The following is a 20986-nucleotide window of genomic DNA, read 5'->3' as shown; positions in this document are numbered from 1 at the left end:
ACAAGCAGCCCCTTATCCCATTACACCATTGAGCAAAACAAGGTGGGAGAGTTGGATTGATACTTTGGAACCACTGAGATATCCTATTGGTAGTACATATGATGCTTTGATAGAGATATTTGATGACACAAATCTGAAAATGCTTATCTAATTGAAGCTAAGGCCCTTGCTGGTGCAACCTGTAAAATCAAGTTTATGGCACATGGTACAATATCCTTTTTGAAATCAATCTTGCAAACAAGCTACTACAAAATAAGGGAGCTGATCTAAATTCAGCTATGAACCAAGTGCAAGTGACCAAGAATTGCCTTGTGGGCTACATATGTGAAGAGGGTTTTCAACAAATTGTGAAAGATACTACTGAGATTGCAAAGGGGCTAGAAAAATTACCAAAGTTACAAAATGTTACAAAAGAGAGACAGAAAGAAATGGCAGTTGGACTATGAGGCTCAAGAAGTGGCACCAAAATATCCAAAGCATGACTTTTGAGACAGCTAGGATGTGTTTGCTGACAGTCATGCTTCCTCCCGTCCCATGTAACATCATAATTTTCTCTGAAAGCAATTTCACAGTAAAGAAAAAAGTCCCAAAAAGAACTTAAAAGTAACTCAACTAGTAAAACACACACACATAAGTGGGACATTCAGTCGTATCTGCCATTGGCATATAGTCTCCAGTGGATTAGTCAAAGGGGAATGTGGATCTCAGGTCAAAACAGCTGTATCTTACCTACACACATCAGCATCACCATTGCCAACTGATGAGCCAACTTTTAAGTGGAGGACCAAGGTGCCTTGTATCCATTTCATCAATTGTCAGCATCATCCTGTCTAAAATAAGAATGAGGAAGAAAAGCATCTGATTGCTAGTTTCTGGGAAGCATATATGGTGAGAGTATAGGGATGAAGGAGGAATTTGATTCACTTCACATTTAAGGACAGACTTACTGAATTCACATTTTTAATTCACAGTTTTCCACATTTTGCAAACAGTTCTCTAGCCATGTAATATACTATGCATTTAAAGTGTGCATGCTGATGCATATATTAGTGAAAATAACATACAAACACATATTTTATTATGGGAAAATGGGCAGAGTTGGTTATAAGATGCCTCTAGTAGGAAGAATTTGTACAAAATGCCGTTGACTTTTTGTAATGACAACTCTTGTTTGTTTGTTTTTAAATGCAAACTGATGTGGAAGAACTGGATTTAGTACTGAAGAAATGAGAAACTAAGAGAAACTGAAACCGAAATATTCACTGATCTCTGAGCTAGATATCAGCTAAGGCATTGATAGAAGGATCCAAATGCTCCCAAAGGATACAAGGAAGCTAATAAAGATTCCATCTCTCACATTGTCTCCCTGCAGAGAGTTTACATAGTAGTTAATTTAGCTCTTTCAAAATGATCATGTCAAGTGTCTATGCAACCTAAAAAAGTCCTTGAAATATTCAAAATATGGTAACAAATATAGTTATTTGCTCTCAATGGCTCCTTGTCATTGTTTTTTTTAAAAGCAAATGCTCAACAACTGCACTTTTTTTAGTCTTGTAAGCAGAGGAGATGGAAGCCTGAATGACAGTTCCAAATTTTTACTTTCTTTTTGAAGGAGGGAAAAAAAATCCCCAGATTCACCTATTTTTCTCCAAGTAGGTCTTTAAGATAAACATCAAGGCTTTTGCAGCATCTGAGTGATCAGACTGAAAGGGGAGGGGGAAGCCCATCAGAAAGAAGTTGTTGTAAAATGCATAATTGAACCAAGTACTTCGATCATCTCGAAGGCATTAATAGCTCTCCTTCTAAAATGAAGAAAGGAAATTATAGCCGTGTGGTATTCTACATGAGAGTCACTTTTTCTTGAGTTGTAAAAAAAGAAACAGCATTTAAATGCCCCAGTGTAGTGGTTTTATGGCTGCAAAATTTCTGCTTTCTTTTAATGGACATTTTTATATACCTGATCTCCCTTGGTTTTTAAAGGTTGACTTTGAGGATTAGGAACACCTTGTCTCTTCCCTTTGTATCGTCACCTGCTATTTTCCAGCTGAGTGCTTTATAGACATGTGGTTTAGGAAACTGTTAACAGCCATCATTGTGATCCTCTTTGAATGCATAATAATAGACTGTCCACGGGACAAGGCCCATGATGAAAATCAAAGAGGAATTAAGAATTCAGGAACAGATCAGAACTTTTGTATACCTGCAAGACCCTGATTAGCCATATTTTGGACCATACTGTACAAGATAAACACCTTGGTGGCCATTAGTGGCACCTTGTGTACATTTTTTGTGTGGAGGGGCTAAAATTTTGGGATGCCCTTCCTAGCAAGTTATGATGGGGTCTCTTCCTTCCTGTTTCCAAGTGGTGCTGAATACATTTTTTTTTTTTTTAGCTAGGCTAAACAAACAACAACAGTTCTAAAAATCTTGCACTGGCTTTCTGCCCCACCATCTGCTGCTGTGCCAGGTCCAAAGTTATTGTACTAGAGCCCTGAACAACTAAAGCATGGGATACCTTAAGGATGACCTTACTCACTTTGTTGCAAGTCAATCATTGAATTCATCTGGGGAAGCATTGTTAATGGTCACTTATGGATCAGAAACAAAACTCACGTCAACAAGGAGTCATGTTTTTAGTCTAATGGACTCAGCTCTATGGATGTCCCTCCCCTCAGAGTAAATTTGTCCCCAACTAAATGCAAGGAAAAAGCACTCTTCTCTGTGTACACTATAGGCTAAGTTAAAGTAGGAAAAGGCATCTAGAAGGTTATGCCATAGGCTTTGCAGAAAATGTGGATATTGAGGAAGGATTTAAATGAAGGAAATGTGACGGTGACGTGGGTATGTCTTGAGAGACAACTCTGAGCATATGGCGCAACCAGAAGAAAGCGGAAGGATCATAAAACATTGTAGGGCCCTTAAGGGGTGAAGCCAACAATTTTTAGAAAACTCTGTTGTGCTCAGTTGATTATTCTCTTCTTGGTTTTGCATTTTTCAAAGAGGGTTTTTCAATATAATTATTATGTTCCTTTTGGTAACAGAAAGAGACTTGTTAAAGATGTTAAATAGATTTTAATATTAAATACCATGTGATGTTTCTCCCCTCCCTTGTTTATATTCCCTACTGGTCTGCTAATTTTGACAAGGCTGGGGGGGGTGGTGCCTTGATTTAGACTTGGAATGCAAGATTTCATGCAAAGTTAATTCTTATGGCAACATGCAAGGTTTAACACATCTCAAAAGACTACTCTGATGCCAGGAAGCAAATTTCTTTTTATTTGTCTTTGGTCTCCCTCATGAGATCTGTTAAAAGACTTCAAATAGATTGCATGGTGCATAATGATTGCATATTATTATACCTCTTATTGCATGAATGGCTGCTACGTCCAGCTGCAGTACATCTGATTGTACATTCAGGTTAGTGGTGCAAGTGGAAGAAAAATAAATATTGGCTGATAAGGGTGAGGATGAATAAAACCAAATATTTGCAGTAAATAAATCAGGGTTTTTAATTCTGCAAGTTAATGGGGGAAAGGCAGAGCTATTTGCCAGTAACCCACAAAGCTGCATGAATGAATTACATCTCTGACACGACACGTTGACACCCAAATTAAGTAATAAACGGGTTGAAAGGATTCATGTGAGTTATCTTGATCTGGGGGACACAAGTACATAATTGTAATTGACCACAATTTAACCCATCTGCAATTCACCGTAGAGTGAACATGGTGAATGGGAGCAGGGCGGGGAGAAGCTGCCTAATTGTATAGAAGCAAAATTAAATATATGCAGTCAGGGCTTATTTTCAGCCAGAATTCGCTGGAACTCAGTTCTTGCGCCTCTCGGGCAGGTGCCATTGCCATTATAAGAGAACAAGGGAGGAGTTCATGGTGAGTTCCAGAACCTCTTTTTCTAGAAAAGTAGCATTGTATGCAGTTATTGCCTGTATGCAAAGGAGACAGGTTTCCTTCCAACATGTGCTCATTACAAGAGCATAGTACATGATTAAAATAGGATAATAAATCTGGTCATTGGTCAGCCTAGCCTGGTATTGTTGGATATGACTTGGTCCTAAGCTATATGAAGGATTTCCTTCAGGTTACCACCTCACTGGGTCTGGTCTGGTCAGCGACCAGATGAGTTACGACCTGGGACAGTCTTCATGCATGCTGACCTGGGTTCCATGGTGGAAGAAAGGCAGGAAATAAATGCAAGAAAATTAATGTTAAAATAGATAAACTTTAAATTTTTTCCAATCTTCTTCCACCGACTCTTCTCCCTGGTCTCGGATTCTGCCAGTCATTTCCGCCAGTTCCATGTAGTCCATCACCATCATCTGCCTTCCACCGCTTTACATTTCCAACATTTATTATCAGGCAAATGATAAATTTTTGCAAGCTTGACTGGTGTCATGTACCACCTATAGATCATTTTCATTATATTCTCTCTTAAGGCATTACATGCCGTAAACTTCATACCTGTGGTCCATAACTGTTCCCAGTCAGCCATCATAATATTATGTCCAACATCTTGTGCCCATTTAATCAAAACCGATTTTACCGTTTCATCCTGAGTGCCCCATTTCAACAGCAAGTTATACATTCTTGACAAGTTCTTAGTTTTGGGATCTAACAGTTCTATTTCCAATTTTGATTTTTCCACCTGGAAGCCAATTTTCTTGTCCAAATTGTAAACCTCCATTATTTGGTAATAATGAAGCCAATCTCACACTTTATTTTTGAGCTTTTCAAAACTCTGCAGTTTTAATCTATCTCTCTCTTGTTCCAAAATTTCCCAATATTTCGGCCATTTGGCCTCCATATTGAGCTTTTTCTGAGCCTTCGCTTCCATTGGTGACAACCACCTTGGAGTTTTGTTTTCAAGCAAATCCTTATATCTTATCCAGACATTAAACAGTGCTTTCCTGACAATATGGTTTTTAAACGCTTTATGTGCTTTGACTTTGTCATACCACAAATATGCATGTCACCCAAAAACATTATTAAAACCTTCTAAGTCCAGAGTGTCCATGTTTTCAAGAAGCAGCCATTTTCTCAGCCAAGAAAATAAATGTTAAAATACAACCTATCTGCACACTGAGTGCAGGCCCTCTGCACGGACTCATTTATGAGAGTAGCTGGACTGGTGGACATGAGGGAGACAGCCTTTTCTGTGGTGGCTCTACATCCCCAGAATGCATTGCTGGTGGGCTTTTCCTAGGCCTTATACATATAGGCATTTGGGTGTAGTGTCATAAATCCCATCTGTTCTCATTAGCCTTTGGTTGTTTTGTGGAGCTCCAGGTGTGTGGTAGAATTATATTATTGTCCAATGCCTTAAAGGGAGCCTAAGGATAGTTAAAATTATATAAATGATTGGCAGCATCTTTCTCAAGATACCTGCCTTTCCAAACACACACTGAACAGAAATGCATGGGAGCATGTGAAAAGTCACCATAGGCCCATGGTGATCCATTAAGATGAAAGAGGAGTGTCCCACCAATTAGTGGTGTAGAGGTTACAGTGCTGGATTAGGACCTGGGAGACCAGGATTCAAATTCAGCCATTAAGCTCACTGGGTGATCATGGGCCAGCCACTGTCTCTCAGCCTAACAAACCTCACATGCTAGATTGTTGTGAGAATAAAATTGTGGGGGCACAGACGCCACCTTGACCACCTTGTAAGAAAGGTGGGATATAAATGGAATAAATAAAATAATAAAGTACTTCAAGCCTCCTCATAGCCAGCCCAACCTGCCTGCTTTCTTACTTACTACCAGTCCAGAGAATGGTACTGTCATCTTCCACCTCCTTAGTCTTGCCCTTGTAGAACTCAACAGAGAATTAGACGGAAGCAAAATTAAAATGAGTTGGCTCTGTCTGTCATTGACACCGCCTCTGTCTACCATTGGGCTTCCTGTCTTCTGCTCTACCAGTCCCAATGACAGGAAGCTATCTTGGAAACAGATGGTCTAAAGTAATAAGGGTGGGTGTGGAAAATATTGTTAAGACTGTCAGAGCAACCCTATGGAGTCTAGGGAGGAGCTGCTATGGTAGATAATAATAATAATAATAATAATAATAATAATAATAATAAATTTTATTTATATCCCGCCCTCCCCAGCCGAAGCCGGGCTCAGGGCAGCTAACAACGCTAAAATAGTACAACATTATAAAAACATTATAAAAATGAATTAAAATCAAAATTGATGGCAACCATAAACTAAAGTTCTGTAAAGATTGCCAAAGGAGGGAGTCAGGCTGCGCCCTGACCAAAGGCCTGGTAGAACAGCTCTGTCTTGCAGGCCCTGTGGAAAGATGTCAAGTCCTGCAGGGCCCTTGTCTCTTGTGACAGAGTGTTCCACCAGGTTGGAGCCGCAGCCGAAAAAGCCCCGGCTCTAGTTGAGGCCAGCCTAACCTCTCTGTGGCCTGGGACCTTCAAGATGTTTTTATTTGAAGACCGTAAGTTCCTCTGTGGGGCATACCAGGAGAGGCGGTCCCGTAGGTATGAGGGTCCTAGGCCATATAGGGCTTTGAAGGTTAAAACCAACAGCTTAAACCTGATCTTGTACTCCACCGGGAGCCAGTGCAGCTGGTATAGCACCGGATGAATGTGATCTCGCAGCGAAGACCCCGTAAGGAGTCTCGCCACGGCATTCTGCACCCGCTGGAGTTTCTGGGTCAGTCTCAAGGGCAGCCCCACATAGAGCGAGTTACAATAATCCAGTCTGGAGGTGACCGTCGCGTGGATCACAGTGGCTAGGTCAGGGCGAGAGAGGTAAGGAGCCAACTTCTTAGCTTGGCGGAGATGAAAAAATGCCGCCTTTGTTATAGCTGCAATCTGCGCCTCCATGGAGAGGGAGGTATCGAAGATTACACCCAATCTGGCACTAATTGCACCCCCGCAAGAGATGGGAGTTGCCCCCTCAATCCCATATCGCCCCGTCCCAGCCAGAGGACCTCTGTCTTCGAAGGATTTAACTTCAACCGGTTCCCATGTAACCAACCGGCCACAGCTTCCAAGCATCTGGTCAGTGTGTCTGGGGCCGAGTCAGGATGGCCATCCATCAACAGATAGAGTTGGGTGTCATCAGCATACTGATGGCAGCCCAGCCCAAAACTCTGGACAAGTTGGGCGAGGGGGCGCATAAAGATGTTAAAAAGCATTGGGGAGAGGATTGCACCCTGGGGTACTCCACACACCAAGGAGTGGCGCGATAACAATTCCCCCCCCAAGCGCCACCCTCTGTCCCTGACCAGAGAGAAACGAGTGCAGCCACTGAAGGACTGTGCTCTGGATCCCCACGTCGGCAAGGCGGTGGTCCAGGAGTTCGTGATCGACCATGTCAAAGGCTGCTGACAGGTCTAGAAGAATCAGCAGCCCCGACCCGCCTCGATCCAGCTGCCTGCGGAGATCATCTGTTAGGGCGACCGGAGCCGTCTCGGTCCCATGACCAGCGCAGAAGCCGGACTGGAATGGATCCAGAGCTGATGTTTCATCCAGAAACCTACCAAGCTGTTCAGCAACCGCTCTCTCAATCACCTTACCCAGGAATGGAAGATTCGAAACCAGGCGGTAATTGGATAGATCTAAGGGATCTAATGATGTTTTCTTTAAGAGCGGACGCACCACTGCCTCCTTCAGTTCCCCTGGGAATGTCCCGGTGCCAAGGGACAAATTGATGATATCCCCCAGGGGGGCCCGCACCTCGTCTGGACACGCTCTAATCAGCCAAGACGGGAAGAGTCCTCCCCACAAACTCACGGCGAAGCGGCAGCAGCAGATGAACCATGAAACCCCAGATTTTCTGGCATTATGCAGAAGGGAGTAAGAAAAAAAGTCTTTTTACTCATCTCCCTCCACAATTTGGTGATATTATATATTCAATGAGAGAGGAAATAAGATGCTAGGTCAGGAGCCACCCTTGATCTGCCCTGACATGTTCCTGGAATTCTCCCCACTTCCTTTCCCTCTCCAGTATCAAAACAACAGTGGCTAGGAAGAGACTTATGACAGCAGACACCCCCCTCTAACTGCAGAGAGGGAGATCCAAAAAATCCTGTGGCCCCAAATGCTGCCAGACATAGGGCCCATCATGCTGGAGCATTGCTGGTTGCCATTTTTTTTGCCACTGCCAAACAGAGCTTCCGGGCTTTCCTGTTCCTGTCCGCCTTCTCTTACACTAGCTAATGGAGGCATAATGTTCCAAGAGCATTAAAAGATCACATTTTGAACATGCCAAATGCACATTGTTGTGACAAACAAAAATCAATTTGTTTCTTGTGAAAGCCGTCTCAGCATGTCATTTGTTATGAAGACAAGGCTGTTCTTCAGTGCTTGTCAAGGACATTCCCTGCTTGGGAAGAATGCTTCTTTCTGTAATAAAGAAGAAGCCTTAGTAAATATATTGTGACACAACCTGTGGGAGAGACATCTGGAAACATGGTTCCTGCACATTCATCAGCATGTTGCTAGTTGTCACCCAGTAAAACTGTTCAGGGAGGAAATCTGTTCATTACATACAGAACAATATTACATATTCTGTCTCATTGCGCAATTATGCCCTGTGGAATCTAGATGTTGTAGTTTATATTATTAACTACCGAAGCTTACTGGTAATCTCTTCTTGATTTGCAAGGTGTGTTTTTTTACTCTCAAATGCTACAACCAACTAACCAAATTAGTTATCTCTCAGTCTCATTGTTCCTCATCTGTGAAACAGGAGTAATCCCTTCCATAAAACTACCAATATCATAATGCCATTACAGTGGTACCTCGGGTTACATACACTTCAGGTTACATACGCTTCAGGTTACAGACTCCGCTAACCCAGAAATAGTACCTTGGGTTAAGAACTTTGCTTCAGGATGAGAACAGAAATTGTGCAGCGGCGGTGCAGTGGCAGCAGAAGGCCCCATTAGTTAAAGTGGTGCTTCAGGTTAAGAACGGACTTCCGGAACAAATTAAGTACTTAACCTGAGGTACCACTGTATATAAATCTATAGTGTGACCACACTTGGAATACTGTGTACAGTTTTGGTTGCACTATCTCATAAAAGATATTGTGGAATTAGAAGAGGTTCGGGTAAGGGCAAGCAAAATGATCAAGGGGATCAAGCAACTATAAAGAAAGACTGCAGTGTTTGGGATTTTTTGTTTAGAGAAAAGGTACGATGTGATGCAACAGAAGTTTATAAAGTTATGTGTAACTTGGAGGAAGTGGCTTGAGAAAAGTGTTTCTCCCTCTCTCATCCAATGAAGCTGAATGTTCTTTTAGCTGTTTTTAATAATTTACACGTAAATCATCTCAAAACTGTTGTTTACTAGGCAATTAATCAATGGTAATGATAAATAATTTGGGGTTTTTTAAAAATAGGTTTCTGACATAGATTCTTCTCCCTGCTTTAATTCTGAGTGCTCCTCTCCATTTCCAACAAATTAAAAGGGAAGAATATGGAGAACGTATTCTCATGAATAACTCATCTCTGCCTGTGGTTACTGGAGCATGACCGTGGGAAGATGACTATTACCACCATATCCTAATTGTTGACTTCCTAGAGCCATCTGACCAGCAACCACAGCCAGATGATGGGTCCAGCAGGGCTCATTTCGTATGTTTGGGGATTTAAAATCAGTTCACTTATCCTGTTCCCGATAGCTAAAAATACACCTTTCATTAATGTTTTATTGAATATTTTTAAAGATCAACCTAAAAGTTGTTTACAGTATGATGACTCTTTAGAAGCTTCGTGTCAGTTTCTTTCTCAGCACCAAGGGCCTAGCGTCTCTTAACTTCGAAGGAGCAGAGCTGATTAATGTCGACTGAGCCTCTGTCCCCCCTTTTTTTGCTTTGTTGGGACTGAAGGCTGCATTTCAAACATTCCTGCTGTAAGGACAGCATGTGAGTGTTGAGAGCACACAAGCGTCCTTGAAGCACATCATGAAAAGAAATGAATTGACTCTAATAGTCTCAATGTGCCAATTCCTAGGCCAACAGGTACTTGGAGGCATAACAGATTGGATGGTAATGAGCTAGTAGGACACTTGCTAAGTATTTGTGAAAAATTATAAATGGTGTTAGTAAAGAGGGGGAAAATCATCTTCTTGGCAACCTCTGCAATGTACATGAGATAGAGCAAGACAAGATAGCTTTGATTTGCCTGGTGTAGAACCTGACTAGGAAGAAATAGCAGGTGAGCTGTGAATCAAGAGGTTGCCTCTGTAATGAACTCACCACAGATACAAGCCTATACCCACTTACCTGGGCGTAAGTCCCATTGAACTCAGTCTTTGCATGGCTATTCAGGAGGGAGTCCTAGTGAGTTCAAGGGGCTCCTGTGGGCCCCCTTTAATCCATCCTCTCACTCCAATGGAAATTAACTAATAGAAGCTTCTTCTAAAGAACTTGGGGAGAGTGTGGAGGGTTTCATCTGGGAGGGGTAAAGTTCCCTCCAGGGTGTTATCCTCCCTCACCAGAAATACCATGATTTATTGTTTACAAGTCTTTTTACAATGAGTGTACATGTTTCAGCTGCATGTGATTAAAGGGTGTGTACTTGCAATTTGTGCGTGGTGCCCACAACTATTTCTCATGTCCACAAATGTGTCCATGATCCCCAAAAGGCTGCTGACCCCTGTAAAACATTTGAACACACTATACAAATGTTAAGTCCTCATGGCAATACAGTGGTACCTCGGGTTACAAATGCTTCAGGTTACATATGCTTCAGGTTACAGACTCCGATAACCCAGAAATATTACCTCGGGTTAAGAACTTTGCTGCAGGATGAGAACAGAAATTGTGCTCCGGTGGCACGGTGGCAGAGGGAGACCCTATTAGCTAAAGTGGTGCTTCAGGTTAAGAACAGTTTCAGGTTAAAAACGGACCTCCGGAACGAATTAAGTACTTAACCCGAGGTACCACTGTAGTGTTTGTACTTGTACAGGGAAATCCTACCTTAAGGTGCTTTTCTTGCAGTATGATATGGCTGTCTAAATACATTCTTCACACAGCTTTGGGTTATTTTTCCAAATCAGGATGTGTGCCATGAAGCATCATGCCTAATGCTATTACGGCAACCCCATGTCTCTGGCTCTCTTTGGGGCCACTGTCATCTCCCCACTTTTTATCTGGACAAGAACATGTCATCTTCAGCAATATGCTCTTGGTTGCTGGCAACTGTTTACAGTTGTAGGATGGACACTGACCATTATCAGTCCAAAACTGTAAGTACGATGTGTCGTGTTAGAACTGACCTGTAATGTAATTGTCAAGTGGTGAAGCATTCAGTTTGGGTGGTGCTTATTACAGAAACCAACACTGCTCTTACTTCCTTGTTTCCTTTTCCATTTAAGTTAATGAAATAAAAAATATTTGCTCTGGTTTGGATTTCTCTCATTCCAACTTTAGGCCTATAGGTGCATTCTAGCTAAACATGAGAACAGTATTAGTTGGCAGCAACTGGCAAGGATCATGGATAGCTCCCTATGGAGCAGGATGCAAAACAAAAAGGAGCTATCGTGTTCATTGAGTAGCAAGGAACACTAGTATGAAGCCAACTGCAGGTTTATGTATGGTAGTTATGTGCAGAAATGTGTGCCTGAAGCATTGGCTCTGTGGAGGAAGCCTGTTCATAAGATGAAGGGGAGGTGGTATGTTCTTTTGGAGGCCTTCCCTGATGGGTTCCTTGGCCCAGTGCTTTTGCATAGTGCTACTTCCTAGAAACTCAGAAGAACTGTGTATTTGACTTCTTTAAACCTCAATTTTAAGTGCTGAAATGTTCTATGTGCTATTTCCTAGGACAAACTCTACTAGCTGGTTCTCAGCAAACAAGCCTTGGCTACATATTTGCTTTCTCTGACATGGCTACGGGAACTTTCACTGCACCACAATGACCAAGCCATGCTTTGTCAGAGCACTGCTATTCCTATCACTGCTCAACTGCGTCAAATCCTTGACAAATACGACAAAACAAACATTGGGGAGATGTCAAAAGCACCAACAATCATTCTGTCAGCTGCTCCACATGAATATCAGAACAGATGCAGGTGTATTTCTCTTCCTTCAATTCACTTCCAGGTGGCATTCAAGTTCCATGAAAGGGAGCTAATGATGTCTTGAAGAAATGGGTATGGATTCTACCCTGACAACATTCCTTATTGCATTTTGTAGCAGAAAGTGCCCCCTTTCTTTTAAATATGTAGGATAAACTACATGTGACTCTAATAATATTTGATCTGGTTATTGTCTTTCAGAAATAACCAGTCTTTCAGAAATTACCAGTGTGAAGGAGGCAATCAAAACCCTTACAACCTGCCTGCCCATGCATATTTGATTTGATTACATTGCTTGAATTGGGTTGAAGCTCCAGCTGGCACAGAATGCAACCGTCAGAGTGCTGATGGGAGTTTCTGGTCAAGAACATGTGACACCATTGTTGAAACAGGTGTACTGGCTGCTTACTTACTACCAAGCCAGGTTCAAGGTTCCTCTTATTAATTTGCAAAGCCCTAAACCACTTAGGTCCAGTGTACCTTAGTGATTGCCTGAATCTGCATACCCCAGCTTGGTCACTGAGATCACCAGTAGGAGCATTGTTTGGGGCATTCCCTGACTTGGTGAGGCTCATCTGACAACAAGAAATTGAGCCTTTGGTGTAATTGGCCCAATCCTGTGGAATACTGTTCCAGTATATATACTGTGCCAACTTGTAAACATCTGCTGAAAACCTTTCTATTCTGCCAGGCCTATGCAGGCAATTAAGAATGCATTCTTCCACAATGGTTAATTGGTGTCTGTTTTTTATGGGGGGTTTTGTATGATTTCATGTTTTTATTGCTGTAAACTGCACACGCACACACACACACACACACACACACAAAGAGGCACACAAATATTTTATAAATAAATATATATAAAGGATAAAAGGTGGAGAAATTGTGGTAAAACACCAGCAGCAGTTAGCAAGTGGAAGCAATAGGACATGCCATGTGTGTCTCTATGTGACTGCTGATTTCAAACCCAAAAAATCAAAGCAGGACTATATTTGACAAAGATCTGTCCTTAATATCCTTCTGGATGATTCTCGTTCCCACTTATCTACCAATCTCTCCATGCCCCATTAACTTGCTAGACTTCTTTTCCACTCTGCCAATCGTCTGGAAAGGAAACAGAGGAGTCATTTTGATTCTTATTGAAGTGTTCAAATAAGATTTTAATAGCAAGAATGAATTTTTTTGATATAATCTTCTCTCTTCCCCTATTCCCAGCCACTATGCTATTTCACATTGTCATTTGGGAAGGTAAGGTTATTGCATATTCTAACCACTGTTCATATTTCTTAAAGTTAAGTACACTAACTCCCTAGTCTTTTCCTCTCTAACCTGAATTTAATGAATTAAATAAATTTCGCTGGATGTGCTTGCAATGGCAGCATGGAATTTAGTGCTGGCAAGACCCCACCATCTCTCCTTCCCCCTCCCTAAAATAAAAGCATCTGATGGTACCATCTTCGTCAAAAACAACTGTAGCTGCTTCACTTTGTGATAAATCTCAAAAAACTGTTTACACTGCAATTTTCCCCAGACTCTTTTGCATCTTGTAATTTCAGAATCTGTTTAATGCAGATTTCATTTATCTTAGGTGTTGGGGGAGCTGATCTATTAAAAACTGAGTGAAGGACAGGACCATCTCTAGTTTTTTGGGGTCCTTAGACAACCAAATAACAGTGCCCCCCTCCCTTGGTACTGCCCCTTGCTGGTCTAGATCATTAACTAAAATGTAGGCCCAACTGAAACTTTGTATTGCTCCACTGATTTTTGTTGACAGTGTTTACATCCTTCAGGCTATCCAAATTCAATAAACACACTTATTATGGAGCAACTACACACACTCACAGAATGGGACTTCATTCTGAATAAACATTCAAAGGATTGCATGGTACAGATCTGAGTGCATAAGAGATCACAAGTTGTAGTTTAGGTATTTTTGCAATTGCTACTGTGTGCATATGTTTGCATGGTACTCGTGGGGTTGTTTCTCTCTCCAGAACTCAGTATCCACAGTGAAATAGAAGGGCAGTAGTCACTTGAAAGAAAATATTTATTCATGAAGCATATTGTGCTGTGTTGGCTACTTGCTTAGACACCTTTAGAAATGCAATTAGAGAAAGCAGGCTTTGAGTCCAAAATATATTTCCTGTTTTTAGTCTCCCCAAAATCATCATATTAAGGGACCCCATAGAGCACCCAAAACCTTCAGTGCAGATTTGGGGAGGGCACACTGAGGGAGAAGAGGGAGAAATTAATTGCACAAGCAGAAATCCTAGCACTAGAAGCAGCACTTACTTGGATACTGCATAATTAATTAAATTTGCCATTTTTATTTTGCCTAAAATAATATGGATTCCTGCTCAAAATAATATTCTTCCCTCCTTCTTTCTGTCTGTCCTTCTTGCACTGCTGCCCGCATTTTCCTTTAACCTTCTTTCTTTTCTGTCTTCCACCTCCATTATTTTTCTGGCTCTCTGTTATCTCTCCCTTCAATCTCCCACACACACCCCGCTCAACATACCAAGACTTAGAATGTATAAATCAGCCTGAACTGTGTGACTCTTTCTGCTTCCTCTGTCCAGCTAGATGGATCACTGTTCATTTCACATCTTGCTCCTACTGCCTTGACTTGTGCCCTTTGACAGCTGCAGAACACAGATAGAGATTGCCCAGCTCCAAGTGCTATGATCTTCTACCACATTGGTGTTAAGGAAACAGCAACTCATCCTTACCTTTTGTAAAATAAATGGGAATTGTTTTGACCAGTTGTCTTTCTTTTGACCATCCCTGAACAAAAAGAGTGATTAATTCATCCCCCTACTCGGGGGAAGGGGCATAGCTCAACAGCAGAGCATCTGCTTTGCATTCCGAACATCCTAGGTTCAAACCTCAACATCTACAGGTAAGCTGGGAGAGAGCCCAGCCTGAGATTTTGGAGAGTCAATGCCAGCCTGTGTGGGCAGTACTTGGCTAGACTAACCAATGGTCTGACTTGCTGTTAGGCATCCTCCTGTATTCCTTTGTTCAGGTACACTACTTTGTTTTAATTAGTGTTATGGTTCAATCTGGCTTATCAAATGCTGTTGGTTCTCTTTTCATTGCTGTTTTAGATAAGATGTTGTCAGAGCTGCCCCTAGGTCCAAGCTCACAGAGGACCAACACCCAATCGTCGTTATGTACAAAAGTCTTTATTGAAGTTCAACTTCCATTCCAAAGCCGCAGCGCGCAGCCCTACGTCTTAAACCCTAGACCGGCGAAGTCCTGTCTGAATCGCCTCCCCTCTGACACCAGTTTAAGATCCTAGCCCTGCTCCACCTTTTCCGTTGTTCTCTCCTCCTCTGGGTCCTCCTGCCCGCCGGGGCTTTCCCCTTTCTGGACTCTTCCGACGCTGAGTCGGCTGACTCCTCCCCCTGTCTCCGGCGGGCTTTAGGACCCGGTTCCCAATCCTCATTCTCTGCTGTCCCGCGCTCCTGTACATTTGAACTTGCCTCTCGCGCCAACCCAGTGACCTTCCTCCTGACCGTCACACTGCTTCTGTCACTGCTTCCCTCTTCCGGGATACTGCCCGGATCTGACCTCCCCTCTGTTGTCTGGCTCTCTGACGGAGGCGTGGCCAGCCCTGACTTATCTTCACTCCCTGGTGTGGAATCCTCTGCCCTCGATACCTGGGACTCTTCCCCCCCACTATGCTCTGGTGGGGAAGCTGGTCCTGATTTCCAACTGCTACTCTGGGAGTCCCTGCTGGCCCCTTGCTCCTGGAGTGTCCCCCTTGGGAATCCCCTTGCCCTGGCCACTGGCGCCCCCTTCTGTGAATCTTCTGGTTCACTGGAGAGGCTCATGGAATCTCTCGGGCCACTGTCATCTTCTTCTACGCTGCCCTCAGATTCTTCCCCTTCGCTCTCCATCTCCCCTCTTCCCTGTGCTTCTGCTCCTGAGCCCCTGACAGATGTTTTATCCAATTTTGCATTAGTTAAGCAGCCTTGACTATTTTTGGAAAGGTGGGTTGAAGCTAAATAAATAATAAATAAATAACATTTTCTCTCTCTTTTATTTTTTTAATTGCATCATTTTATTCTTTTAACTATACCCAGGGAACTGCAGCTGAAGGGTTCATTAATTTCCCAAATAAAACAACCACTGCAACAAAACCAGAATCTTGATTAGAAACAAACAAACAAACAAACAAGCAAAACAAACATTCACAGCTCAGTCATTAAATTCAATTAAAACTAACCACCAAAGGCTTTCATAAGCATGACAGATTTTGCTTGCCACAACATGGATAGTGGCGAAGAGGTGCCAATTGGCTTTCGTTAGTAAGGGTAGTCCATAGTCAAGGTATTATCACTGAAAGTCTCTTTCCTCTGCTAGCAGGGAGGGAACCTCTGGTTGGGTCAAGTGAGTAATCAGTACCTCCTTATGAGGAGTTTTTAAATAATGTGATGAAAACAAAACAATCATTTCCACCATTACCTCTGTAGCTTCAATATCTGAGACTAAGGAAAGTGGGGGAATATCCATTCTTAATCCCTTTCTTCTCTTGCAAATCAAACTTTATTTTTTATTTTATATTTTGGAAGGGTGTTTCATGAAGATTCTGGAAGAAAATGATAAAATTGCCTCTTCCCTAAGAACCAGGGCAACTGTTAAGAATATAAATTAAAATGCCGCATCATTTCAGTAGGAACTCAAATCAAAAACTTTTTGGGGGATGAAAACATCTAGTCTTCAGCAAGGCCAGCTATCCAGACTGGTCCTACATGGGCTAGAAAAAGCCAGGGAAGTCCCCGAATAGGAGTTCCATCACAGAAGAAGAAAGGAAAAGGGAAGAGGGGGAGGGGATCAATTTGATCCCAAGCCAAAGGCCAGGCAGAACAACTCTGTCTTACAGGCCCTGCGGAAAGAAATCAGATCCCGCAGGACCCTGGTCTCATGAGGCAGAGCATTCCACCAGGCCGGAGCCAGTCTTGAAAAGGCCCTGGCTCTGGTTGAAGCTAATCTGACTTCCTTATGGCCCGGGACCTCTAGGGTGTTACTATTTATGGAACTTAAGATCCTCCATGGGGCATACCAGGAGAGGCGGTCCCCTAGATACGAGGGTCCTAGTCTGTGAAGGGCTTTAAAGGTCAAAACCAGCACCTTAAATCTGACACTGTACTCCACAGGGAGCCAGTGGAAAAGCACTGGGTGAATATGCTCCCATGGAGGGACTACGTGAGGAGCCTCGTTGAAGCATTCTGCACCAACTGGAGTTCCTGGGACAGCTTCAAGGGCAGCCCCACGTAGAGCGAATTACAGTAGTCAAGCCTGGAGGTGACTGTCACATGGATCACTGTGGCCAGGTCGGGGCAGGAAAGGTAAGGGACCAACCAAACAATGAGTACAAAAATGAATATACTAGCATATACCCTTTTTAAAAATTAAATTATTATGCAAATAGAAACCAGAAAAGAATACAGACATTTCTCCTGAATACACAAAGAAAGAAAGAAAAAAGAAAAGAAAAATAAAACAAAATAAAACAACAAACGCAAACAGTAAAAAACGTAAGTATAATACAAGGTAAGGTAACTATAGTAGAATATACTAGTATAAAGTGTGCACATATTAGTGAAAATAGCATAAAATGCATTGTATTAGGGGAAATTGCTTGCAAAAAGTTAGTATATGTCAAAGCTTTTTACAAAAAAAAGCTTATTAGGAGAAATTCTCATTAAAACACTAGAAAATGTTCTTTGGGTTTTTTATAAATAAAAAAATAAATCACAAATTACTGTAGAAATGTGGGGAACTGAATTTAAAATTGGAAAAATAAGCAAAGAAGAAAACCAAAATGGACAGATGTATCTACATTTTTGCAAGCAAGCAAGAGTAAGTCCTTGGCACTTCATATTTTATTTTTCAAAATAAGGCATCCCTTCTTCTGCAAAAGGTATTCAAAATTTCATGGTCTACTCCAGGGCCATCTTACCCATAGGCACTAGGGATGTGGGGCACACAGGCGCTGGGCTCTCAGGGGTACCAGGCTGAGAGTCCGGGGCCCAAGAGTTGAGTCCAGGGAAGAGCCCGCCCTTCAGTCGGAGCGCCATGACAGGCTCTTCTGCTGTGGGTGGATCTGCACCGCGAGTTCAAGGGCGACTGAGACAGCAAGATGCTGAGGCGGCCGGCTGGCTCCGCCCTCCTGCGTGCCTGGGACTGGGCAACCTGGAGGGGGGCACCGGGTGGATCTTTGCACCCCAGCGCCTCATATGCTTAAGACAGCCCTGGTCTTCTCCCCCTCCCCCCCCCAAAAATACGTATTTTGATGTAGGGCACACATGGGTTAATAATGCTGAGCTGAAGTTTTGGCTCAGCTCTGGTTAAAAGGCTTTAAGAAGTGAATGATGGTGCGAAGCAAGCATCAACTAGTTTCCAGTGTCCTAGGAGAGGAAGTGAACATTGAGGGAAGAGAGGTCAACCTGATATCTTCATTCAAATAGCAGTAGAAGAAGAGATCTTTGGTGCATGGGAGTAAAGCCATCACCTAAAGAGGCCTGCTAGGAACCTCTTAATTAACAGGCTAATCGGGGTTTGCCTCAAGGTGTTGCTTAGACTCATTAGCAATATCAAGAAAGGCAGTACAAATAAGATGCACAAGGCAATCTCTGAGTCAATGAGCACTTCCTGATTATCTAATTTACTTGCACAAAAAATATAAAGAAATGCAAAGGAGAAGCTGATTGAAAAGGGGTTTTCCTGAAAAGTCCTGTCTGTGGCATGGATATACAGATGTGGTTTTTATGTTGCAGTTGAAGAGGGTTCAACTCACCCAAAATAAACTTTTCATTTACTAAAACAGATAATCATCTCTAATAGCCTTCCTATGTTACATTCTTACAGTTTGTGTTATGAGACACAATAAATAGTGTCCTTTTCTCTCCAGGTTTCATAGTGTAAAGCCTCATTTTTTCCTCCCACTGATCTTTATTTCTTCAAGAGTCCCATTTTAGCAATATTATGAATCCTTAAGTAACCACTCATGAGTAACTGAAATGGAAAAAAGTCTTCTGTGCTGACTTCAACCCAACAGTACCTTACTTAGTTTTCTGGTTCACAGCTCTCCCTCTCTCTCAGGATTGTTGAAGGAAGGAAAGGGAACATTTAATCTATTGTCTTATTCAGCATCCTGAACCATAGAGACATTTGCATATGGGTAGCTCTTCCAAACACGAAGGTATCTGACATATATTGTTGGCTTTCCCAACTTTTATTTCTTTTGAACATCCAGAACACAGGTACATCAGAACATAAAAACAAAAACAAAACGTAAGATGAGCCTGCAAGATCAGGCCAATAGCTCATCTAACCCAACACCAGATGCCTGTGGGAAACCAGCAAGCACAAACACAAGAGCATTGCCTCAGACTGTAGAGGCAGAGCATAGTCATCAGTTTCCTCCTCTTTGGCCTCAGTGTTGCCATTGTAGAACACAGCAGCAAAGAGGATGTTGGAACAAAACTAGAATTAGTTGGCTCTGCTGCTTATTGGCTCTGGCCCCATCAACTGTTTGGGCTCCCTGCCTTCCCCCCAACCAATCGCAATGGGCATCAGCTACTGCTGAATATCTCACCACACTTCCTCACGAGCCTACTTGGAGCCTGTTTGCTAGCCCCTCAAACAAATGCTGCACTGAGCAGTAGCACATCTCCTGTAAACACAACAACATGTGCACATGTGTGATTCTTGTTGGAGCGTGTGGCCTAGACTGGCTGCCTCTTCACTTGGCTTTCTCCCTCTAGGGGTGTTCTCAGCAGCAGTACAGTGGTACCTCTGGTTAAGAACTTAATTCGTTCTGGACGTCTGTTCTTAACCTGAAACCATTCTTAACCTGAGGTACCACTTTAGCAAATGGGGCCTCCCACTGCCGCCGTGCTGCTGGCGTGCGCTCTCTGTTCTCATCCTGAAGCAAAGTTCTTAACCCGAGGTACTACTTCCAGGTTAGCAGAGTCTGTAACCCAAAGTGTTTGTAACCCAAGGCGTTTGTAACCCGAGGCACCAATGTATTTGTTTCTGAGCTGGAGAATACATTAATGATCTGGATATATAGTCCACACTCAAAGACGCCTGCTGCTTAGGATCCAGACTAAATCCCTCCTCTCTGGCCCCACTCACACCATGCTCACTTTCAGGGGCTTGCACCAGCCTTTGCTCAGCCAGTTTTGGCTCAGTTGGTGTTACTTTCAGCTAAGCTAGGGCTGGAGACATAGCTAAGCTTGGAATCACCCAGCTGAGCCAGAAATCCACTGCATCCTCAGCTTCCCATCCTGGTGGATTTTGCTATAGGATCGCTCCCTTAATCAATATTCTCTGCACAAACATTTATATAGTTACTGCTCAGGACTTTCTCCCAGCTGGACAGAATAATTTTGTGGTGTGCCACTATTTTCCTGACCTGCTTCTGGCTAACTACCAATCACTAATTATTAAGAAGCTGAAATACAAGGCTGGGTATCATAACAAGTGCATCCAGACAGCATTGCCAGGTGGCATTTGTCCTGCTAATTAACTTATTTCAAGGCTTTTGGGATCAGTCCATCATTTCCAATTCTCTGGACAGCTAGACTCATCTTTGGTTTTAAATGAACATGACTTGGATTATTCATTATGGTTGCCATCAGAGTATCTATCTAGATTACAAAAAGAAAAAAGTGAGTAAGCTGAGCAATAGTTAACACAACTTTATTTATTTATTTATTTTTATAATATTTATTAAATTTTAGTTTAACAATAAAATACATAGATAATAACACAGTCTTTTTCAATATCCACATTTCATATTCATCTTTGGACTTCCTCACACCCCTTGTTCCTGCTTTCTAAACTCATAAATTTTACCAGCAAATTATTAACTTAGTTTAATTCATATAATATAATTTTCCAATATTTAATATCTCAA

Source organism: Podarcis cretensis, assembly GCF_951804945.1.
Source record: "Podarcis cretensis genome assembly, chromosome: Z".
Classification (NCBI taxonomy): Eukaryota; Metazoa; Chordata; class Lepidosauria; order Squamata; family Lacertidae; genus Podarcis; species Podarcis cretensis.
Note: the sequence above shows the minus strand (reverse complement) of the source record.